This window comes from Callithrix jacchus, chromosome 3 (assembly GCF_049354715.1).
Source record: "Callithrix jacchus isolate 240 chromosome 3, calJac240_pri, whole genome shotgun sequence".
NCBI lineage: Eukaryota > Metazoa > Chordata > Mammalia > Primates > Cebidae > Callithrix > Callithrix jacchus.
The window spans coordinates 94,868,828-94,895,255 of record NC_133504.1 but is presented as its reverse complement, the minus strand read 5'-3'; the positions used below and the strand labels follow the sequence as shown (position 1 = coordinate 94,895,255).

The 26,428-nt window shown below is 37.6% G+C and overlaps 1 long non-coding RNA gene across 1 annotated transcript in view; it reads right to left on the bottom strand.

The window, feature by feature from the left end:
• Positions 1-805: 805 nt before the first annotated feature.
• The window catches only part of LOC144581776 (uncharacterized), a 50,598-nt gene continuing 24,975 nt past the window's right edge, over positions 806-26,428 (bottom strand). The window contains exon 3 of the long non-coding RNA XR_013533009.1: positions 806-1,019. This is a non-coding gene — a long non-coding RNA (uncharacterized LOC144581776). The remainder of the gene's footprint in view (positions 1,020-26,428) is intronic.

Here is a 26,428-nt window from a genome sequence, read left to right as displayed (position 1 = left end):
AACATGTTGCCATGCGCCTGTGGTCATAGCTACTCAAGAGGCTGAGGTGGGAGGATCACTGAAGACCAGAATTCAGAGGCTACAGTGAGCTGAGATCACACCACTGCACTCCAGCCTGGTTGATAGAGTAAGACCCTGTCTCAAAAACAAAAGCAAAACTACGCTTGATCAATCTACTTTTGACTATTCTCTCAAGAGGGCAATAAGCACATGGATTACAAGAATTTTTGTCATTCACAATTCAAAATTTATCAATCATGCTTCTTGTGTTAAGTTTTTCTTGATGTAACATGTTCAAGAATGCCTCAATTCAGATTGTTTACACTTTAAAAATAATTGGCAATTAATCCAATGAATCAGCATTGCTCTATTTTATATAAACTAGTAATAGAATATTAAAGGTTTTCATATGCATGGCATAGTTTACTAGCAGCTAGTTGCCTTATTGCAAATGTTAGTGGGTCACTTCAATTAAAATTAAAGCAAATATGTAGTAATGTGGCAAGAAATGTTTCACCTAATTTTGACTTTGTATGGCCAAGTGCTCCAGGTGAATGTCATGGCTTCTGTCTCAAATTTGTATGTATAGTAAAAATAGTAGGAAAAAGTATATTAATGAAAGAGGTCATCCTTTTTTTTCCTCATGAGCATCAACTACTGCCCTGCTACATATTAAATGGCCAAACAGAATCACCAGAAACTTTCAAAATTCTATCAGGTTAGACATACTAAGAGAACAGATGACCTACTCAAGATTATTTTGCTCCCCCGAAACTGGCTAACTCTAAGTAAGAAGAAGGAATAAGTACAAGAAGGGCCATGCTCGAGTAGTATATTCGCAAAGATCATCTGAACCAACTCTTTACTTACTAGATTTTACCTTTTCAAAAGATGCCAGGAGGTGGCAGCATTTGTTGCAGCTTGCGTGAGTTTTCTCATTAAAGCACAGGTTCTCAGAGGAGTCTGGTATATCAGATTTGGAGGAGAAGGGTTGGTGACAAGCATAAGGTGACGGGAGTCTGTTTAGATTAAAAAGGCATTGGGACAATATTATAACACAATTTTATATTTGAAAGCAAAATAAATCTGGTGTTAGTGGTGTTCTATTAAATCTTAAAATCTTGGATAGCCATATACAAAAATTAACTCAAGATGGATTAAAGACTTATATATAACACCTAAAACTATAAACACCCTGGAAGATAACCTATGAAATACTATTCTGGATATAGGATCTGGCAAAGGCTTCATGATGAAGACACCAAAGCAATTGCAACAAAAACAAAAATTGATAAATGGGATCTAATCAAAATAAAGTTCTTCTGAACTGCAACAGAAACTATCAACAGAATAAACAGACAAACTACAGAATCAGAATGGGAGAAAATATTTGCAAACTGTGCATCTGACAAAGATCTAATATCCAGAATCTATAAGGAACTTAAGCCAATAAATAAAAATAAAACAAACAAACCATTTTTAAAAGTGAGCAAAGGATATGAACAGACATTTTCAAAAGACATACATGTGGTCAACAAGCACAGGAAAAAATGCTCAACGTCACTAATCACTACAGACATGCAAATCAAAACCACAATGAGATATTATCACACACTAGTCAGAATGGCTATTGATAGAAAGTCAAAAAATAACAGATGCTATTGAGGATGCTTTACAAAGGGAATGCTTATACAGTCTTGGTGGGAATGTAAATTGGTTTGGACATTGTGGAAAGCAGTTTGACAATTTCTCAAATAACTTAAAACAGAATTGTCATTTGACCCAGCAATCCCACTATTGACTATATACCCAAAGGAATGTATTAAATAAATTGTTCTACCATAAAGACAGATGCACGCATATGTTAATCATTGCACTATTCACAAGGGCAAAGACAAGAAGTCAATCTAAGTGCCCATCAGTGGTGGATTGCATAAAGAAAATGTGGTACATGTACATCATGGACTACTCCAGAGCCATAAAATATGGACACAAAGAAAGGAACAATAGACACTGGGGTCTACTTGAGAGTGGAGAATGGGAGGAGGGTAAGGATCAAGTACTATGTTTATTACCTGGGTGACGAAATAATCTGTACATCAAACTCCTATAACCCATAATTTATCTATATAACAAACTTGCACATATACCCCTGAACCTAAAAGTTTTTAAAATATCTTCCATAGTGGGAACATACAGAAGTTATCTGCATCTTCAAAGAACAGAGAGAGAAACACAAAGGAGAGCCTAGATTTTAATTGAGATGCATATGACTAAAGTGTAGTTCCAGAACTGTCTCCATAAACAATTTCCTTCACACATTATATTTGCTAAGGGTTTGGTATGGTGCCAACTACAGAGTATGAAAACTCAGTAAATATTTATTTCCTTTTTTTAAACCATTCCTACTACCGAGAAAGATTTGCTCTAAGGCAGCTGTTGTTTCACTAACCAAGAGCAGTGCAATTTCTGCTACTCATACTTTTGTCATAGGAAAATTGCAAATGTAACAGCCATAAATGTCTGAGAAATCATAGCAGAGGAAACTGGCAGACAGACAATCAGGAATGAAGTAGCCCTTTCTGAGTAACAGTTCAGACTGAGAATAAGAATCACAATGAATGTGATTATTCTAGTTGCCATAGCCCTGCTCAGTGTTCATGTTTTTTTGTTTTTGTTTTTTTTTTTTTTTTATTGTACTTTAGGTTCTGGGGTACATGTGCAGATTAGGCAGGGTTGTTGCATAGGTACACACATGGCAATGTTGTTTGCTGCCACCATCCCCCTGTCACCTACATCTGGTTCAGTGTTCAATTTTAAAAGCTTCCTGTCTTACCATTAATCAGTCTATTTACCTATGTTTCTACTCAGAAAGATATTCATCATATGCATCACTGTTTTTAAATTATGAATTAGGACACACTAGACAAATGAAACCCTTTTTTTAGTTTTTTTTAAAAAGTTGATCTGTATTTATCCTGTTGGGATACACTCTTAAGACTTGAGATTATATACATTAAAAGCCCTACTATTCTTATTTTTCTATAAAATTCTACCTCATCATCAGTACACTGTTTTAATTATTAGAACAGATATCAAAACTTCAGAGACCAAGATTTATTCTGGGGTAATGTCTTCATTTTAAAAAATCTTGTGAATTCTTCATCTAGAGTAAACTAAAAGATGAACAATCACTCATGTGTGGCTTGGCATGACTCAAAATTCTGAAAAATAGACCTGTTAATTGTCACATATTCTTTTCCAGGAAATAATATGTGTAAGTTTGTGACCCAAACTACTTAAAAAGAAATCCACCAGGGAGCAGGGATCCAGGATGGCTGAATAGGAACAGCTCTGGAGTGCAGTTCCCAGTGAGAACACAGAGGGTGGGTGATCACCACATTTCCAAACGAATCTTTACTGCCCACAGACCAGGAGATTCCCGGGCAGAAAAGCACCACAAGTTTCCAGCACGGACAGTTGGCACAGTGGGTCCTCACACAAATCTGGGTGGCCATTTCAACTGGCACCTGGAATGCCTGGGAGACAGAGTCGCCCATTCAACTGAAAAAAAGAGGGCTGAAACAGGAGCCAGGAGATCTGGCTCTGCAGGACCCGCCCCCACAAAGACAAGCAATCTGAAACGTTCTGGATTGTGAGTTTCACAGCCAGCACAGCGGGACCCAGGACAGTACAGCTTGGTGGGGGGAAGGGCATCTGCCATTACTGAGGCAGTCCACCATTACTGAGGCAATCTGTCTTTACTGAGGCAGTCTGCCATTACCAAGGCAGTTCACCATGACAGAGACAGTCTGCCATTACTTAGGCAGATGCCATTACTGAGGCAGTTCTAACTATATCTCTATAAACAAAACCACAAGGAAGTTCACACAGCAGCAGGGCAGAGCCTATGGCAGCTCAGCAGTGCCTCTGCTGGCAGACTGTGACTAGGCTAACTGCTTGCTGGGGAGGGCATCTCTGAATAAAGGCAGCAGCAAGTTAGGAACTTATAAATAAAGGCCCACCTTCCAAGGACAGAACAGCAGGAAAAAAACTCTGTTATGAGTTCCACCACAGCAGATTTAAACGTACCTGCCCAGCAGCTCTGAACAGAACAATGGAGCTCCCAGCTCAGCACTTGAGCTCCGATAACGGACAGACTGTCTCCTCAAGCAGCTCCCTGACCCCTGAATATCCAAAGAGACACCTCATAAAGGAGAACTGAGGCTGATATCTGGCAGGTATCCTTTGGGACAGAGATAACAGAAGAAGAAATGCAGCAACCCTCACTGTTCTGCAGCCACCACAGGTGATCCCGGGGCAAGCAGGGTCTGGAATGGATAACAGCAGAGGGGGCCTGACTTTTAGAAGGAAAACTAAAAAACAGAAAGAAATAACTTCATCATCAACAGAAAAGATGTACACTCAGAGACCCCATCTGAAAGTCACAACTAAAAAGACCACAGGTAGATGAATCTGCAAAGATGGGAAGAAACCAGTGCAAAAAGGATGAAAACACCCAAAACCAGAATGCCTCTCCTCCTCTAAGGGATCACAACTCCTTACCAGCAAGGGTACAAGGCTGGATGGAGAATAAGTCTGATAAATTGACTGAAACAGGCTTCAAAAAGTGGGTAATGACAAACTTCCCTGAGCTAAAACGACATGTTCTAACCCAATGCAAAGAAACTAAGAACCTTGAGAAAAGGTTGGATGAAATGCTAATGAGAATAAACAGCTTAGAGAAGAATATAAATGAACTAATGGAGCTGAAAAACACAGCACGAGAAGTTTGTGAAGCATACACAAGTTTCAATAGCCAAATCAACCAAGCAGAAGAAAGGATATCAGAGACTGAAGATCATCTCAATGAAATAAAATGAGAAGGCAAGATTAGAGAAAAAAAAGTAAAAAGAATCTAACAAAGCCTTGAAGAAAAATGGGATTATGTGAAAAGACCTAATCCACATTTGATAGGTGTACATGAATGTGATGGAGAGAATAAATCCAAGCTGTAACACACTCTTCAGGATATTATCCAGGAGAACTTCCCCAACCTAGCAAGGCAGGCCACTATTCAAGTCCAGGAAATACAGAGAACACCACAAAGATATCCCTCAAGAAGAGCAACCCCAAGGCACATAATCGTCAGATTCACCAAGGTTGAAATGAAGGAAAAAATTCCAAGGGTATCCAGAAAGAAAGGTTGGGTTACCCACAAAGGGAAGCCCATCAGACTCACAATGGATCTCTCCACAGAAACCCTACAAGCCAGAAGAGAGTGGGGGCCAATATTCAACATCCTTAAAGAAAAGAACTTTCAACCTAGAATTTCATATCCAGCCAAACTAAGCTTCATAAGCGAAGGAGAAATAAAATCCTTTACGAACAAGCAATTGCTCAGAGAGTTCATCACCACCAGGCCTGCCTTACAAGAGCTCCTGAAAGAAGCACTAAATGTAGAAAGGAACAACCAGTACCAGCCACTTCAAAAACATACCAAATGGTAAAGAGCATCAACACAATGAAGAAACTGCATCCACTAACTGGCAAAACAACCAGTTAGCATCAAAATGGCAGGACCAAATTCACTCATAACAATATTAACCATAAATGTAAATGGGATAAATGCTGAAAACAAAAGATACAGACTGACCAATTGGATAATAAAGGGATGAAGGAAGATTTACCAAGCAAAAGGAGAGCAAAAAAAAAAGCAGGGGTTGCAATCCTAGTCTCTGATAAAATAGACTTTAAACCAACAAAGATCAAAAGAGACAAAGACATTACATAATGGTAAAAGGATCAATGCAACAAGAAGAACTAAGGATCCCAAATATATATGCACCCAATACAGGAGCACCCAGATACATAAAGCAAGTTCTTAATGACCTGCAAAGAGACTTAGACTCCCACACAATGATAGTGGGAGACTTTAACACTCCACTGTCAATATTAGACAGATCAATGAAACAGAAAATTAACAAAGATAACCAGGACTCAGATCTGGACGAAGAAAATCTAATAGAAATTTACAGAATTCTACACCCCAAATCCACAGAATATACATTCTTCTCAGCACCACATCATACCTACTTTAAACTGACCACATAATTGGAAGTACATCACTCAGCAAATGCAAAAGAATGGAAATCATAACAGTCTCTCAGACCACAGTGTAGTCAAATTAGAACTCAGGATTAAGAAACTATCTCAGAACTGCACAACTTCATGGAAAGTCAACAACTGGCTCTTGAATGCTGACTGGATAAACAATGAAATGAAGGCAGAAATCAAGATGTTCTTTAAAACCAACAAGAATGAAGACACAGCATACCAGAATCTCTGGGACACATTTAAAGCAGTGTCCAGATGGAAATTTATAGCAATAAATGCAAACATGAGAAGCAAAGAAAGATCTAAAATCGACACCCTATCATCAAAATGGAAAGAGCTAGAGGAGCAAGATCAAAAAACTCAAAACCTAGCAGAAGAAAGAAATAACTAAGATCAGAGCAGAACTGAAGGAGATAGAGACACAAAAAACCTTTCAAAAAGTTAATAAATACAGGAGCTGGTTTTTTGAAAAGATCAACAAAATAGACCACTAGCCAGATTAATAAAAAAGAAAAGAGAGAAGAATCAAATACACACAATAAAAAAACGATAAAGGGGATATCACCACTGATTCCACAGAAATAGAAACTACCACCGGAAATTACTGCAAACAACTCTAGGTACATAAACCAGTAAACCTGGAAGAAATAGATAAATTCCTGGACACTTGCATCCTCCCAAGCCTAAACCAGGAAGACGTCAAAATAGACTTAATAGACCAATAACAAGGGCTGAAGTTCAGGCAGCAATTAATAGCTTACCAACCAAAAAAGCCCAGGTACAGATGGGTTCACAGCTGAATTCTACCAGCACTTTGGGAGGCCCAGCTGGGGAGATCATTTGACCCTAGGAGTTCAAGATCAGCCTGGCCAACATGGCAAAACTCTATCTCTAAAACAAAACAAAAATTAGCCAGGCACAGTGGTGCATATGCCTGTAGTCCCAGCTACTTGGGGGAGAGTAGTAGAGAGGGATTGAAGTGGGAAAATCACTTGACCCCAGGAGGCTACAATGAGCCATGATAGGACCACTGCCCTCCAGCTTAGGCAACAAACCGAGACCCTGTCTTATAAAAATGAAGAAGAAGAACTGGGGTATCATCAACAGTTGCATCCAAATATAAGATTTTGTAGCAAGACAATGAATAGTCTTGTAAATCAGTTTAGATCATAACGTTTTACATAAGTAAAAGGAAAAGTTCTCCCAGGCCCTGGAGGAGAAAAAAAAAGGAGCTAGAATAGCCAGAAGAGCAAGATTATATTATAAATATTGTAATACAGTCACTAAATTGTTTGTAAAAGCCAAAAAAACTTGACATAAAATTGACATATTTCTTTTAAAAATAATTATTAAACTAGCTTCATAGCTTTGTTACATGAGGAAGACTGAATTTAGGGGTGGGGAATTGAAGTTGAAGTAAAGTTCTGCTTTCCCAAGTTCCTTTGACCACATCCCACAAGTGTTAATAGGAAGTAAAGACAGTTTAAATTTTAGTCACAAACTCAAATGCAGCATGTCTTAGTCTCTTTTATGTTGCTTATAATGAAATACCTGAAACAGAGTAATTTTCAAAGAAAAAATACATATTGAAAATCATACATTGAAAATTAAGTTTCTAACACTTGAAATCTGAGGAGCATTCAAGCCATAGTATTTCACCCCAATCCCCAAAATTCTTTCTTTTTCTTCACATGCAAAATACACTCGCTCCATCCTCATAGCCCCAAAATCCTAATGTGGTCCAGCAAAGCTTATAGTCTACATAATGGTAGTAAAGGATTAAGGCAAACATTCCCATTCCAAAAGGGAGAAACAGACAAAAAGGAAAGAATAACAGGCCCCAAGCAAATCCAAAACCCAGTAGGACAGACATTATATTTTAGAGTTGGAGAATAATCTCTTTTGAGTTCACACACTGCCTCCAGGACACACTGGAGCAGGGTTTGGGTCCTCAAGGCCTCAGGCAGCTGCACTCCTATGGCTTTGTTGGAAGTAGCCCACATGACTGCTCCTTTGGGTTGGAGACCAGTGCCTGACTCCAGGTAGATGTTGTATACTGCTGGTGACTTCACAGCTCTGAGGTCTTGGTGGCAGTCTTGTTCCCAGGGCTCCACTAGGCTTTATCCTAATGAGGACACTCTGCAGTGGCCACAGCTCCACTAGGCATTGCCCTGGTGGGGACTCTCTGTGGACCCTCCACTGCACATTTCAGCTGCAATTACTTTACTGGGGAGCTCTTTGTGGTGGCTCCAGCCCCTGTGATGAGTCTCTGCTTAGGTCCCAGGATTTCTATAACATTCTCTGAAATCTGGGTAGAGGCTGCCAAACATTTATAGCTCTTGCTCTCTGCAAGCCTGCAGAATTAGCATCATGTGGACTCCGCCAAGGTTTACACCTTCCACAGCTGCAGCTTAGCTGTGCCTGGTGTGGGGCTTAGAGTCAGAGGCAAGAAGCCTGCTGCAATCCTAGAAGGTGCCCTCCCTGGACCTGTACCCCAGTACTTCTCTGCCCTCCCAAGCCTGCAGGCCTGCAATGGGAGGGGCAGCCCTGAAGATCTCTGAAATGCCTTCTGGGTCTTCCATTCTCTTGGTGATTTATGTTCTCTCTACCAATATCCTTAGTAAATGGTCTCTCTAGGCTATACTCTTGAATTCCTCTCCTGAAAATGCTATTTTACACGGCCAGGCTGAGAAATTTCCAAATTTTTCCAGTTTCCCTTTTCTCTAGAAGTTTACCATTTGCAGTTAGAAGTACCCACACAGCAGTCTGAACACTTCACTGATTAGAAATTTCTTTCATGGAATATGCTATTCTATTATTCTTAAGTTCAGCTTTTCACAAAGCCCTAGGGCATGGCCACACAGTCATGTTCTTTGCTATGGTGTAGCAAAGGAGACCTGTGCTCCAGTTCCCAACACCTTATTCCTCGTTTCCATCTGTCTCATCAGCATGGCCTTTTGCTGTCTACATTGCTATCAATATTCTGGTCATGACCTCTTCACCAATCTCTAAGGACTTCTAAACTATGGAAAGTCTTGTCCTCTAGTGCTTCACCAGAATCCAGGATTTTTCTAGCCTACTTTTCCAATTTCTTCCAGCCCTGTCCATTACCCAGTTCTCAAGCAGCTTCCACACTTTCAGGTATTTGTTATAAGCAACACCCCACTTTTCACTACCAATTTTCTGTTTCAGTCCATTTTCTGTTGCTTATAGAATACCTAGAATGAGTAATTTATAAATAAAAGAAATGCATTTTGTACAGTTATGGAGGCTGAGATATCTCAGGGTGAGGGACCAAACCTGGTGAGAGCCTTCGTGCTGGTGGGGACTCTGAAGATTCCCTAGGTGGGGCCACAGGGCATCATATATCAAGGAGATTAGTTGTGCTAGCTCAGGTCTCTCTTTTCTTGTATAGCCACCGTTAATCCATTAACCTTTTAATCTGTTTCTCCATTAATGTATTAATCCATTCCTAAGGCAGAGCACTCATGATCCCATCACGTCTTAAAAGACCTCAACATTTAATACTGCCATATTGGGTATTAAGCTTTTAACACATGAAATATGGAGGACACATTCAAATGATAAAACACCAGAAATAGAGCTTAGTTTATTTTTCTACAAATCAATTTAATGTCTATTTCAAGTCCTCATTCCACCAGGAGTGGAATTTCGGGCTCCATTCTTCCTTTTATTTTTTTGAGACGGAGTTTCGCTCTTGTTACCCAGGCTGGAGTGCAATGGCGCGATCTCGGCTCACCGCAACCTCCGCCTCCTGGGTTCAGGCAATTCTCCTGCCTCAGCCTCTGGAGTAGCTGAGATTACAGGCAGGTGCCACCATGCCCAGCTAATTTTTTGTATTTTTAGTAGAGACGGGGTTTCACCATGTTGACCAGGATGGTCTCGATCTCTTGACCTCATGATCCACCCACCTCGGCCTCCCAAAGTGCTAGGATTACAGGCTTCATTCTTCTCTTTAATTAAGGTTGTTTACATAGTGCCAAGGAAAGAAGCAGGTCTGCTCTTCAATTCGGCCATCCACATAGGCATCTGCCAAGATCCATCATCTAGTCTGGTTTTCAGGGCTTGATCATCATCAGTCCAAACAAGGTGACACTGAGATGTCACACCACCCAAAGGCACAGGAACTCTGGGGCCATTCAAATGATGAGTCATCATTTGAATCCTAGATCTAGCCTTTGCTGCGGTTTATGTTTTGGAAATCCCTGTTATATTAATAATTCTTATTATTACTATCTTTCTTCATCTTGTAGTTTTGCTTGCTTCTCTCTTCTTTACTCAGGCAGGCTCTATGAACAACAGGATCAGCTTCTAGGAAATCTAGGCTTATATGTTCCTTGCATATTGTAATCACAGGAATAGAGAAACACTCTTTCTCCCAGTACACAAATCAAGACAAGATAAAGGATTTTGATTGCCCCAGTTTTGGTAAATTGCCCACCTCTGGCCAATTCTTGAACAGAAAGATAAGCCACTCTGATTGCTCAGCTCAGGCTGTGTGCTATCTCAGGTCAAGTTTCACAGACTCACATCTTAAGTCAAAGATTCCATTGAGAGTGAGTTCTTAAGGACAGGCTTCTGAGAGAAGACAGTAAAAGAGTGTAGAAAGCTAGATAAGGTGAAAAAAAAGCTTAGCAATTTCCAAAACCTGATATGGGAGCTGTGAAGCATAAATTATACCTCCTAGCATGTCATCCTGGGGCAAAGAAGTCCTGGGTGTAGAGAGATTGGAAGGCCATAAAACTTCCAGGCACTTTTAGCTTTGCATACAAACAAGGCAGACCCAGTGCACGAGTTCCAGCCTCTGAAGGGCTCAGGTGCAAAGCCTTATTGGCAAAGCACACAAAAGCTGGGAATGGGCTTACAAAACTAGCAAAAAGGAATCCTAAAGAATCGAAGTGGATCATCCAGTGTCCACTAAATTTGCTCAGAGCTTTGTTTGGGAAGATACAGTCTCTTGATCAATGGCACTAAATCATGCTCAGGGTTGGAAGAAAGGCAGTTCTCAAGGGAAAGAATGTGGGGCCAGAAACCAAGTGACCACTTGTATAATTCAAAGCCCGAGATAAGGCTGTTAAATTTTCCTGCAGCTATAGCATTTCTGCACATTTTTCATTTTCTCCTAATAATTTTTGACTATAAGTGTTGATATTAGTCAAAGCATAAAGTTCTATAACTGTTATAACTTCATTATGCAATGTAGTATTCATGATAAAAATAATCTTTTTTAACCATTCAGTGTTTTAACCCTTGACATCCATGTTGTCTGAAATCATTAATTATATCTCTTTTGAAATGGTGCCTTATAAATCTTTGTCTACTCTCTTGTTTTTATAAAATTATATTTGTTTTGTGGGAGATATCACAACCAATACCACAGAAATATGAAAGACTATTCAAGCCTTCTATGAACACCTTTACATACCTAAACTAGAAAACCTAGAAGGAATGGATAAATTCCTTCTCCTAGGAATATACAACTCTCCTAGATTAAAGCAAGAAGACATAGAAACTCTGAATAGACTAATACAAGAAAAAAGATTGAAATGGTAAAAAATAAAAATAAATGCCAATAAAAATAGTCCAGGACCAGAAGGATTCTATCAAGCATTCAAAGAAGAATTGGTATCAATCCTATTGAAACTATTCCAAAAGTAAGAGAAAGAGGAAATCTTCCCTAAATCATTCTGTGAAGTCAGTATCACCCTTATACCAGAACCAGGAAGGGACATAACAAAAAAAGAAAACTACAGATTAATATACCTGAGAAACATAAATGCAAAAATCCTCAACAAAATACTGCTGAACCAAATCCAAGAGCATATCAAAAAGATAATCCACTATGATCAAGTGGGTTTCATACCAGGGATGCAGCTATGGTTTAATATACGCAAGTCAATAAACGTGATACACCACATAAACAGAATTAAAAACAAAAATCACATATCAATAGACACAGAAAAAACATTTGGCAAAATCCAACATCCTTTTATGATTAAAATCCTCAGCAAAACTAGCATAGAAGATACATACCCTAAGGTAATAAAAGCCATCTGTGACGAACCCACAGCCAACATTATATTGAATGGGAAAACATTTTAAACATTTCCCCCCTCTGAGAACTGGAACAGAACAAGGATGCCCACCTTCACTACTTCTGTTCAACATATTATTGGAAGTCCTAGCCAGAGCAATCAGACAAGAGAAAGAAATAAAGGACATTCAAATAAGTAAAGAGGAAGTAAAACTGTCACTGTTTGCTGATGATATGATTGTATTTAGAAAACCCCTGAAGACATATCCAAAAAACTCCTGGAATTAGTAAATGAATTCAGCAAAGTTTCAAGATACAAAATTAATGTACACAAATCAGTAGCTCTGCTACATACCAACAGTGACCAAGCTGAGAATCAAATCAAGAACTCAAACCCTTTGACAATAGTTGCAAAAACAGAATACTTCAGAATGTGCCTAACCAAGAATGTGAAAGACCTCTACCAGGCAAACTACAAAATACTCGTGAAAGAAACCATAGATGACACAAATAAATGGAAACACAACTTATGCTCATAAATGGGTAGAATCAATATTGTGAAAAATAACCATACTACCAAAAGCAATCTAGAAACTCAATGCAAGTCCTATAAACTTACCACAATCAGCAAGGCATGGTGGCTCACCCCTGTAATCCCAGCACATTGGGAGGCTGAAGCAGGTGGATCGCCTAAGGTCAGTTCGAGACAAGCCTAGCCAACTTAGTGAAACCCTGTCTCTACTAAAAATATTAAAAATTAGCTGGAGGCTGTAATCTCACCTCCTAGGGAGGCTGAGGCAGAAGAATCGCTTGAACCCAGGAGGCGGAGGTGGCAGTGAGCCAAGATCATGCCATTGCACTCCAGCCTGGGCAACAAGAGCAAAACTCCATCTCAAAAAAACAAACAAGCCAAACCACCATCATTCTTCACAGAGTGAAAGAAAAAACAATCCTAAAATTTGAGCCCACATAGCCAAAGCAAGACTTAGCAAAAAGAACAAATCTGGAGGCATCATATTACTCAACTTCAAATTATACTTAAGGCCATTGTCACCAAAACAGCACTATACTTATATAAAAATAGGTACATAGACCAATCGAACAGAACAGAGAACCCAGAAATAAAGCCAAATACTTACAGTCAACTGATTTTCAGCAAAGCAAACAAAAATATAAGATGGAGAAAGGACACCCTATTCAACAGATGGTCCTGGGATAATTGGAAAGTCACATGTAAAAGACTAAATCTGGATCCTCATCTGTCATACTATATAAAAATCAACTCAATATGGATCAAAGACTTAAATCTAAAACCTGAAACCATAAAGATTCTAGAAGATAACATAAGAAAAACCCTTCTAGATATTAACTTAGGCAAAGACTTCATTACCAAGAACCCAAAAGCAAATGCAACAAAACATAGATAAATAGATGGGACTTAATTAAAACAAAAAGTTTCTGCACAGCAAAAGAAATAATCAGCAGAGTTAACATAACCCACAGAGTGGGAGAAAATCCTGTCTATCAATCAGACAAAGGACTAATATCCAGAATCTACAAAGAAATCAAACAAATCAGCAAGAAAAAATGAACAATCCCATAAAAAAGTAGGCTAAGGGAGTGAATAGACAATTCTCAAAAGATGATATAAAAATGGCCAACAGGCATATGGAAAATACCCAACATCACTAATTATCAAAAAAATTCAAGTCAAAACCACAATGTGGTACCACCTCACTCCTGCAAGAATGGCCATAATAATAGATGTTGGCATAAATGTGGTGAAAAGGGAACACTTTTACACTGTTGATGGGAATGTAAACTGGTACAACCACTATAGAAAACAGTGTGGAGATTCCCCAAAGAACTAAAAGTAGATCTATCATTAGATCCAGCAATCCCACTGCTAGGCATTTACCCAGAGGAAAAGAAGTCATTATAAAAAAAAAAGATATTTGCACACACATGTTTAGAGCAGCACAATTTGCAACTACAAAAATATGGAACCAGCCCAAACGCCTATCAATCAATGAGTGGAGAAAGAAAATTACATATATATATATATATGTATGTGTGTGTGTGTATGTATGTGTATATGTGTATATATATATACATACATATAAATATATATATATGTGTGTGTGTGTGTATGTATATATAATGAAATACTACTCAGCCACAAGAAAAAGAATGAAATCATGGCATTCACTGCAATGTGGTTGGAATTGGAGACTATTATTCTAAGTGAAGTAACTCAAGCAGGGAAAACAAAACGTCACTTGTTCTCACTCATATGTGGGACCTAAGCTATGAAGATGCAAAGGATAAGAATGATACATGGAACTTTGGGGACTTGGGGGAAAGGGCGGGGGGTAGAAAGGGATAAAAGACTACATATTGGTAAAGTTTACACTGCTCAGGTGATGGGTACACCAAAATCTCAGAAATCACCACTAAAGAAATTATTACTGTAACCAAACACCACCTGTTCCCCAAAACCTATTGAAATAAATAAATACATAAATAAACTTATGTTTGTTTTAAATGTGCTTTTTGGAAGTAGCAAAGGATTTTTAAGCAGTTGTTTTTTTAACCATATTTGGAGAACTCCGTTTTAACTGGGAAGTATAACTCATTTAAATTTATTATCAAGACTGATATTGTTCGTGTTGTTATGCTATCTGCGGTTATTGTTTCTTTTCTCTTTCTTTCTTTTAACTATTTTTCAGGTTTCTATGCCACTTCCTTTATTTTCTGTCATTTGCTCTTTGGGTTGATTTTATCTTCCACAGCTTTGGAAGATATCAACTCTGTTTTAAGTTCTATTGATACTAGTGTTTAAAACTTATTCTTTTTCAGAAACAGTCATTAGAGTGAATAGGCAACCAAGAGAATGGGAAAAATTTTTTGCAGTTTACCCATCTGACAAAGGGCTGATATCCAGAATTTACAAAGAACTCAAACAGATTTACAAGAAAAAAACAAGCCCATTCAAAAGTGGGCAAAGGATATGAACAGACACTTTACAAAAGAAGACATACATGAGGCCAACAAACATATGAAAAAATGCTCATCATCACTGGTCATTAGAGAAATGCAAATCAAAACTACATTGAGGTACCATCTCACACCAGTCAGAATGGCAATCATTAAAAAATCTGGAGACAACAAATGCTGGAGAGGATGTGTTGAAATAGGAACACTTTTACACTGCTGGTGGGAGTATAAATTAGTTCAACCATTGTGGAAGACAGTGTGGCAATTCCTCAAGGATCTAGAAATAGAAATACCATTTGACCCAGCAATCGCATTACTGGATATATACCCAAAGGATTATAAATCATTCTACTATAAGGACACATGCACACGAATGTTCATTGCAGCACTGTTTACAATAGCAAAGACCTGGAATCAACCCAAATGCCCATCAATGATAGACTGGACAGGGAAAATGTGGCACATATAAACCATGGAATATTATGCAGCAATAAAAAACGATGAGTTCGTGTCCTTTGTAGGGACATGGATGAACCTGGAGAACATCATTCTCAGCAAACTGACACAAGAACAGAAAATGAAATACCACATGTTCTTACTCATAGGTGGTGTTGAACAATGAGAACACATGGACACAGGGAGGGGAGCACTACACACTGGGGTCTGTTGGGGGGAATAGTGGAGGGACAGTGGGGGGTGGGGAGTTGGGGAGAGATAGCATGGGGAGAAATGCCAGATATAGGTGAATGGGAGGAAGGCAGCAAATCACACTGCCATATGTGTACCTATGCAACTATCTTGCATGTTCTTCACATGTACCCCAAAACCTAAAATGCAATAAAAAAAGAAAGAAAGAAAGAAGGAAAATAAAAAGAAAAAAAAATTTTTTTAAACTTATTCTTTTTCATTCCTTACTTTCACATAAGATTTTTTTCAAACAACTATCTTTTTGTTTTCTCCCAGTTCACACACTTCTCATTAGTCATTGTCTTTCTTCATGTTACCTGGACAGTCACAGATCTATATTAATGTGATTTGGTTCTATATGTAATTTTTCCATGGTCCTCTTTTAAGAACAATTTCCAATGTTTGCATTTCATTTTTACAACCAAACTCACAACAATTATTTAAATCTAATGCGATGGTTAATTTTATGTGTCAACTTGACTGAACAATGGGGTGTCCAGTATTGCTTAAACTTTATTCTGGGTATGTCTGTGAGGATTAACATTTGAATCGGTAGACTGAGTAAAGCAAATTACCCTCCTCAATGGAGGTGGACCTCATCCAACCCATTGAAAGCCTAAATAGAACAAAAAGGCAGGGTAGGAGAGAATTTGTTCTCTCTGCTTGAATGTTTTCAGTGTTTTCAAGCTGATCTCCCGCTTTAGAACTCAAACGTGGACTGAACATATAAGCTCTCCTGGGTCTCCAGCTTAGCAACTGCAGATCTTAAAATTTCTCGGCCTTCATAATCACATAGGCCAATTCCTCATAATAAATCATATATATATATACATTGTATGTATATGTAATATGTATTTGATATTCTATTGGTTTTATTTCTCTGGAGAACATTGACTAATACACCTATTTTACGTTTGAACTATTCTAATAAACACTAAGTCCTCTTATAAGTGTAACTTTCCTGTTTTTAAATTTTGATTAACTTCATAGACATCTCAAATATATCTTCAAGTAATTTTTAAAGAAAAACTACATGAATAATGTGTTTTCTGAGCATATATATATATGTGTGTGTGTATATATATATATATATATATAAATGTCTTTATGTTGCCTTCATATATAAACAAAAACTTGAGTTGATATAGAATTTCGGGTCATGATTTATCCTTTTAAAATTCTGTAGAAAAGATTCCATTGTAAACTGATATTTACTACTGTGAAAGCGAATTCTCAAGTTTGTTTGATTTTGTTTCATAGTTAACATATTTTATTTCAAAACAATTATTTTTAAATTCTTTTTCTCTATTCTTAAAGATATGCTAATCTCTGTATTAATTTTGTTTGTAACATGCTAAGCTCCATGTTAAACTTACGTGTTAACTATTTTAAATCAACACACTTAGTGTTAGAATTTCTTTTTTCTGCTCAGGGAAGTGTTTGTTTGTTTACTAATTTTTATCTATGATTTTCGCTCCTGGTTTCTACTTTGAACACTTCTAGCTTTTAATATAGATTGTTGTTCTCTATCCTTTATATCTACCATTTCTCTATCATATTTTTTAGTCTACTCTTAACATTCTGCAAAACCTTCTCAAGTAAGTCCACCATATCACTAAGTTATTTTTGTTATAACAAGTCTGCTTTTACTAACTACATTGTTGATTTTACTCTATTGCATCTTTCATTTTGTGACAATTTCCTCTTCTCTAGCAGCTGATTTTATCTCCAGCACATTTCTGTACATTTCACACGACTATCTTTTTATGTTAATATCTCCTTTCCTCTTGGCTTTCTGTTCCAGTTTCATAAAGATTATCTTACTGTTTTAATAACTGCCGAGATATTTACCAAAACACTTTCCTGGTTCTAGTAGTGTATCATTTTAAAAATATATACTCCCTCTGAATCTTCAGAGAAAAAAAATCAGTTTTTTTTTTTTTGAGACGGAGTTTCGCTCTTGTTACCCAGGCTGGAGTGCAATGGTGCGATCTCGGCTCACCGCAACCTCCGCCTCCTGGGTTCAAGCAATTCTCCTGCCTCAGCCTCCTGAGTAGCTGGGACCACAGGCACACGCCACTGTTATATTCTTTTTAAAGGCACACAGGAAAATTTTTTTTTCCTCTGCAATTTCATGAAAAAAGATTTTTTTCCAATCCATGTAAATGCCAACAATCAAAGTCCTTGATACTACCTCAGCCCTCAGGCTTTTCTTTTCTTTTTTTCATATTTGAGACAGGATCTTGTTCTATTGCCCAGGCTGGAGTGCAGTGTTGTAATCTTAGCTCACTGCAGCCTTGACCTCACAGCCTCAAGCACTCCTCCCACCTCAGCCACCCAAATAGCTGGGAGCACAGATACATGCCACTACATCTGGCTAATTTGTTTTCTAAAGATAGGGTCTCACTTTGTTGCTCAAATGGGTCTTGAACTCCTGGGCTTAAGTGATCCTCCTGCCTTTAACCTCCCAAAGTGCTGGGATTACAGGTGTAGGCTGCTGTGCCCAGCCTAGCCTTTACTTTGGAGTTAATAAAATTCTATTTTTATGCTATTTCTTGGTGATAACTTGGCATGTAAATATTCTAGTTAAACTCTCATATCTTACGGAGCTTGAGTTGGGGTCTTCTCAGATCTAGGCTGTCAATTTCTTTGAACTTCTCATCCCACAGAATATGTAAAATTAATCACCCAAAGTTTTCGTAATATCTATGCTAACTACATCTAGTTTCTTTCAGGATTGCACTTCTCTGTATATAATGAGTCACTATCGTTAACACTACTGTCTGCCTAACACACTCACCAAAACTATATATATTCTGTTGCTATGGTCTAAATGTTGATATCCCCCAGAAAAACCATGTGCTAGAACCTAATGCCTAATGTGTTACGATTAAGAGGTAGCGCCTTTTGAGTAAGTGATTAAGTCGTAAGGATTCTGACCTCATGAATGGGATTAGTGCTATAAGAGAGCTGCCTTGCCCTTTCTACCACAGGAGGACACAATAAGAAGGTATTGTCTTTGAAGAAGGGAAAGAGCTATTATCAGACACTGAATCTATTAATGCCTTAATCTTGGACTTCCCAGCCTCCCAAAGTTTGAGCACTAAATTTCTATTCATAAACTACCCAGCCTAAGATATATTGTTATAGCAGCAGAAATGAACTATGATATAAATTGGTACTGAGAAGTGGAATGCTGCTGTAAGGAATACCTAGAAATGTGGAAGCGACTTTGGAAGTGGGTAATGAGCAGAGTCTAGAAGGGTTTGAAGGAAGAGGCTAAAAAAGAAAAGCCTATATTGCTGGAATGGATAGCAAAGTGAAATTCTGGTGAGGGCTCAGAAGAAAAGGAAAGCTGTTGAGAAGACTCATTCTTCTTAGACATTACCTAAGCAGTTGTGACCAGAATACAGGCAGAAATATGGATGTTAAAAGCCATTCTGATGAGGTCTCGGATGGAAGTAGGGAATGTGTTGTTAGAAATTGAAGAAGGCCGGGCGCGGTGGCTCATGCCTATAATCCCAGCACTTTGGGAGGCCGAGGCGGGTGGATCATGAGGTCAAGAGATTGAGACCATCCTGGTCAACAAGGTGAAACCCCGTCTCTACTAAAAATACAAAATAATTAGCTGGGCATGGTGGCGCGCGCCTGTAATCCCAGCCACTCGGGAGGCTGAGGCAGGAGAATTGCTTGAACCCAGGAGGCAGAGGTTGTGGTGAGCCGAGATCGTGCCATTGCTCTCCAGCCTGAGGAACAACAGTGAAACTCCGTATCAAAAAAAGAAAAAAGAAAAAAAAAAAGAAATTGAAGAAAAGCCTATTCTTGTATAAAGGGGGAAATAACTTGCTGAATTGTGTTTATCTCCTAGTGCTTTGTGAAAGGTAGAGCTTGGAAACAGTGAAATCAGATATTTGGAAGAAATCTCCAAGTAACACGCCAAGAGTGCAGCATGGCTTCTCTTGGATGCTTATACTAAAATGTAAGAGGAGAAAAACCAATCAAAGATGGAATTTATCATTAAAAAGGAAGCAGATCTTAAAGATTTGCAAAATTCTCAGCCTGGCCATGTTGTAAAGAATAAAAAATTGTGTTCAGGACAGAAGACCAAAGGTGGGACCTAGTCACTGTTTGAAAAGGATATTTAGTATGGATGGGCAGAAGCTTGTTTGCTTCTTCTATTCATCAAGGCAATGGAAGAATGGCCCTGAAAACATTTCAGAGATCATTGGGTGCTGCCCTGCCCATTGCAGGCCCAGAATACCAGGGCCTTGGGAGCATAAAAATGTCAAGCTTCTGCTCCTCTCATTCTGGTACAGCACTTCTTGGCCCCCTCAACTGTGTCTCAAATGGGCCCAAGTACAGCTCAGGTCTTCCTCTGTGGAGATGTCCAGGCAGTAAAGCTTTGTAGTATCTGCACAGTGCCATCTCACCAGAGTGTTTGAGCTGTGAGGACATGGCTACCTCCACCTAGATTTCAAAGGATGACCTAGAGAGCCTCAGAGCCACTGGAGATCCCCACTAGAGCAATGTCTAGTGGAGCCATGGAGGCAGAGTCACTTCTAAAACCCCATAAAAATAGAGCCAGAAGCAAGCAACTCCAACTAATAACAGCTATAGCATGGGCTGCACCCACAAAGCCATGAGGGCAAGGCTGTTCAGAATATTTGAGGCCTAGCCTCTACCCCTGTCTGTCTGGAAGATGAGACATCAAGTCAGAGAAGATTATTCTGGAGTCTTAAAGTGTAATCTTTGCCTTAATGGCTTTTGGATTTGGTTAGAACCTGTTATCCCCATTTTAAAAATAATCCTTCCTTTTGAAAAGGAAATGTCTATCCTATGCCTGTCTGTTACTATTGCATTTTGGAAGTATAGAACATGTTTGATTTCACAACTGAAGAGTAACTTGCCTCAGGATGAATCATAACTTGAGACTCAGCCATATCCGATTTAGTTGATGTTTAGATGAAACTGAGTTTTAGACTTTTGAGTTGGTACTGGAACAAGTTAAAATTTTGGGGGCTACAGGGATGGAACAAATGTGAGGGGTCTATGAATTATAGGTGGCCAGGAACAGAATGCCATGTTCTAAATGTCCCAAAATTCACATTGAAACATATTATCCAATGTGATAGTATTATGAGATGCAGCCTTTTGGGGGAGTGATTAAGTCACAAGGGCTGTGCCCTCATGAATGGGATTACTGTCCTTATCAAAAAGTTGATGAGTGCTGCCTAACTTTCTTCTGCTATGTGTGGACACAGCAACAAGACATCATATCTAGAAGAGAGAGTGAACCCTTTCCAGATTCTGAGTCTACTGGCATTTTAATCTTGGACTCCTCAGCCTCCAGAAGTGAGAGCAATAAATTTCTATTGTTTATCAGTTACTCAGTCTATGGTATTTTGTCCAACTGGACTAAGAAACCTGCCTTATTTTTTCTAAATGAAAATAAAAGATTACAGTTTCAACGTGGATATATAAAGACAAGTACCAATGGAACAAGACAGAGTTTGAACAATCCTCTGAATGCCTCAAAAATAATGCCTGGGTTGTAAAGAAACTTTTTATTCATTGGTACAGAATCAAAGTTGTTTTTGAGAGGGGAGCTTTTAGTAGGTTTCCCTACCTACTTTCAATATGTAGGTATATTCCCTTTCAAGAGGAAAAACAATAAAACACAAACAGAACAAAACCACCCACACTGGCCATGAATTGTGAATGGTGTGATTTTTATTTGAATAACCTTAAAAACCTGTCAGGCTTAGTTTTCAATGTTACGAGTTTTTATCCCTTCTGTGCCTTCGTAAATATGCTTTGAGACAAGGACTCAAAATTATATATTTATTTACCTGATTTACTTGTATTATCAACTAATCAGTTTGGTCCAGATTGGTCTGTCTAGGTTGGTCTCAAACTCCTGCGTTCAAGCAATCCTTCTGCCTCAGCCTCTGAAGTAGCTGGGATTATAGGCATTCATAAATGTTTTTGTGAGGAATTCAGAAATTATTTAAACAATACCTGGCAGCCAGATGCCATTTAAATTTAAAACTCTTGTGCAATATTTAAAATAATACTGAAAAATTAACTTATTTTATTTCTTTTTTCTTTTTATCATTATTGTTGTTGTAGTTGTTGCAGAGTAATATCACAGCTACAACTTGTTGAGTGTTTTTTAAAATCAGGCAGGCATCATTGTAAGCACATTGTATGAACTTTCTCTAATTATTGTAATATCATAATTACTACTAATCTTACTTTCCATAAAGAAATTGAAGTTCAATGAGTTTGTAGCACTAAGCTAATAATCAAATGGCTTTAACTCCAAGCCCCATATTGTCTCACATGATAATATCTCCCCCAGCAAAGGATTCTATGGCTATACGAACACAACTGCCATCGTTCCAATTGAACTTTTTCCTGCATGTAAATTTCAGCACAACAAGCTTTTTTTATAGAACAACCTGCACAAGTTGCCAACAAATCTCGCTAGTAATATACATGGGAGAAAAGGAGACAGCAATTGGTAATACAACTGAATCAGGTAATCAGTACAAAATTTTTGATCTAGCATTAATGGCTGCACAGATGCCTGCTTGATGTAAGTCTGTAATGCTGATTCTGGCAGTAAAAAGATAGTATTTTTTCAACTCATCACATAATTAAATGAGTTATTTCCTGCAACCAACTTCCTTCCTTCAGCAGGATTTAAGCTTTTTAATAAAAAGACGCTAACTGTTTGAGGGAGTAGAGTTTATTGTCCACATCCTTTCAGTTAATACCCAGACTTAGAATTATTGAGAACAAATGTTTGAATCATCTCTATAAACTATATTCTATAAAATAATTGATTTTTAAAAATAAGCTTTCTAACTTTTTACCACATTTATTTTCCTTGTTTTTTCTTTTTAAATCTAAATTCTAAACAGTACCTAAAGTATTGTAAGAGCTTGAATTTCTACCTCAAATATGCCATTAAAATGCTTGATTAAAAAAAGAGGCTGAAAATGTATACTCAACTTTAAAATGAGTACATACATACGTTGTTCTGAATCACAGTTGGTAGGTCCTTAGAGATAATAGTGATTTTAATGGGTTTTAGCCTCTCCTTTCACTTATGACAAAACTATAATCTGTGGTGAGGGGTGTGAGATATATTTGTAAGGTGCTATCACTACAGACTCTGTAGACATCAAAAGGTTATAAGGGAATACTATCAACAACTCTATACACAAATTTGGCAACTTAGATAAAATTGATCAATTTCTTAAAAATGCAAATTACCACAACTCACTCCGTATGAAACTTTGAATAGACAAATAACTACTTACAAAATTAAATTCATAATTTTGAGACTAAAAAAAAAAAGAAAAGAAAAAGAAAGAAAGGACTCTCCAAGCCCAGAGGGTTTCGCCGGAGAATTCGACTAAACAGTAACAGAATTTGCTCCAGTTTTACACAATTTCTCCCAGGAAATAAAAAAAATAAATAAATGCTTCTTGATTCATTTGTGAAGGTGGTGTTACTCTGATACCAAAACCAAAAACAGCACACACACACACACACACACACACACACACCAAAATGAACTATAGACCAATATCTTTTGTGAATATAAACATGAAATATTTAGAAAATAGATTCAGTAATATCTAAAAAAATTATATGCCATTCCCAAGTATGACTTATCTCTGGGATGCTATACTGCTTTAATATTTAAAATCAATCAATATAATCTATCATATAAAATTTACGTGATCATATCAATTAATGAAACAAAATCATTGGCAAAATTCAACACCCATTCATAATTTAAAAAAACAACACTCAGAAAAATCGAAATACAGGGACAATTTCTCAACTTGACAAAGAGCATTTATAAGAAAACCTACAATTTCCATTATACTTAATAATGAAAGATTGCATTCTTTCCCCCTAAGATTGGGAGCAAGGCAAAGATCCCACTCGCAACACTCTTATTCAGCATAGTGCTACAAGTTCTAGCCAGCGCATTATGGTTAGAAAATAAAATAAAAGGTATACAGACCAAAAAGAAAAAGAAACTGTTCCTATTTGCAGAGAACATGATTGTTTATACAGAAAATCCCAAGGAGTCTGTAAAAAGAACTCCTAGAACTAATAAACGAGCTCGGCAAAGTCACAGGATACAAGATACACATTCAAAAAACAACTCTTGTAGAGCACAGAGGGTTGGGGGCTGTGAAAATACTCTGTATGATACTATTATGGTGGATCCATGCAATTATACATTTGTCTAAACCCATAGAATGTACAACATTAAGAATGAACCCTGATGTAAACTATGGACTTTGGGTGACAATATGTCAATGTAGGTTGATAGGTTGTAACAAATGCACCACTCTAGCAGGGATGTTGGTAATGGAGGAGCCTACTACGCATGTGTAGGAGCAGAGAGCATATGAGAAATCTCTGTACCTTCCTCTCAATTTTGCTGTGAACCTAAATCTGCTGTAAAAAAAAATCATTTGTTTAAAAATTAATTGTATTTTCTATGCTAGCAATGAACACTGAAATTAAAAACATGATATTTATAATCACTCAAAAAAAATCAAACAGGTATAAATCTAATGAAACATGTATAGGATTTACATGTTGAAAACTATAAAATGCTAATGAAAAAATCCCAGAAGATCTAAATAAATGAGCAGCTAGCAAGGATTGAAAGACTCAACATAGTAAATATGTCAGTTCTCCCCAAATTGATATACAGGTTTAATACAATTCCTATCAAAATCCCAGCAAGACCTCTAATAGATATGGAAAGAATTATTCTAAAATATAATAAAAATATAGAGAAACTAGATTAAAAAGGATAAGTTATTCTAAAAACTTTATATGGAAAGGTAAAATATTAGAATAACAAAAAAAAACTTTGAAAAAGAATTTTTAAAATGAGAAGAAACAGTCTATCTAATTCAAGACATTTTATAACTACAATAATCAATATTGTGAGTCATTTTAAGTGAGATAGACATACAGATAAAGGGAACAAAATAGAGAATCCATAAATAAATTCATAAATTCACAGAAATACGCTCATTTGGTTTTTGAAAAAAGTACACAAGCAATTCAATAGAGAAGAGATAGTCTTTTTTGTTCTTTGTTTTTTTGGACATGAAGTCTCACTCTGTCAGCCAGACTGGAGTGCAGTGGTGTAATCATGGCTTACTGCAGCCTTAACCTTCCAGGCTCAAGCAATTCTCCCACCTCAGCTTCCAGAGTAGCTAGGACTATAGGCACATACCAACATGCCTGGCTATTTTCTTAAATTTCTTGAGAGACCAAGTCTTACTATGTTGCCCAGGCTGGTCTCGAACTCCTGGGTTCAAGCTATCCTCCCACCTTGGCATCCCAAAGTGTTGAGATTACAGGAGTCAGCAACCATGCCTGGCCTTAAGATGGCCTTTTCAATAAATTGTGACAGAACAGTTAGATATTCATAGGCAAAAAAACAAAAACAAACAAACAAAACCTTGACCTAAGTTAAAAATTAACTCAAAATGGATCATGCACTTGAATGTAAAATGTAAATTATAAAACTTTTATTTAAAACCTAGGAGAAAATCTTTGGGATCTAGAGTTAGGCAAAAAGTTCCTAGACGTGACACCAAAAGCATGATCTATGAAAGGACAAAAAATGATATATTGGACTTTATCAAAGTATAAATCTTTGGCTCTGGAAAAGACAGTTAAGAGGATGAAAAATCAAGCTACAGACTAGGAGAATATATTTACAAATCACATGGCCACCAAAGGAATAGTATCTGGAATACAAAAAGAACTCTCAAAACTCAATGTAAACACTGAATGCAATTAGAAATGAAGGGAAGTCATAAACTGAAACTTCACTGAAGAGGATAAATAGATGGTAAGTAAGCACATGAAAATATATGCAATTTCACTGCCCTTTAAGGCTTTACAAACTAAAATCACAATGAAATATCACTGCACACCTATGAGAACAGCTAAAATAAAAACATAGTGACAACACCAAATGTTAGTGAGGGTGTGAAGAAACTAGATAACTCAGGTATCACCACTTAAAATGTAGAATGGTACAGCCACTCTGGAAAGTACTTTACTAGTTTAGCGATTTCTTTAAAACTTAAACATGCAACTACCATATGATCTACCAGTTACACTCCTGAGTATTTATTCCAGAGAAATGAAATTTTATGATCACACAAACACCTGTAAAAGAATGTTTATAGAAGATTTATTTGCAATAGCCAAAAAGTAGAAACATCAGGCATGGTGGCTCACACTTGTAATCTCAACCACTGGGAAGGCTAAGGCAGGAGGATTGCCTGAGGCTAGGAGAGCTCAGTCAGGGCAATATAGCAAGACCTTGTCTCTAAATATTTTTTTTTAATTAGCTGGGTGTGGTGGTTAGTGTCTGGAGGACCAGCTACTTGGGGGACTAAGGCGAGAGGATTGCTTGAGCCTAGAAGTTCAAAGCTGCAGTGAACTATGATCATGGCAACCTATATACTTCAACCAGGGCAAGAGAGAGACATCTGGCCTCAAAAAAAA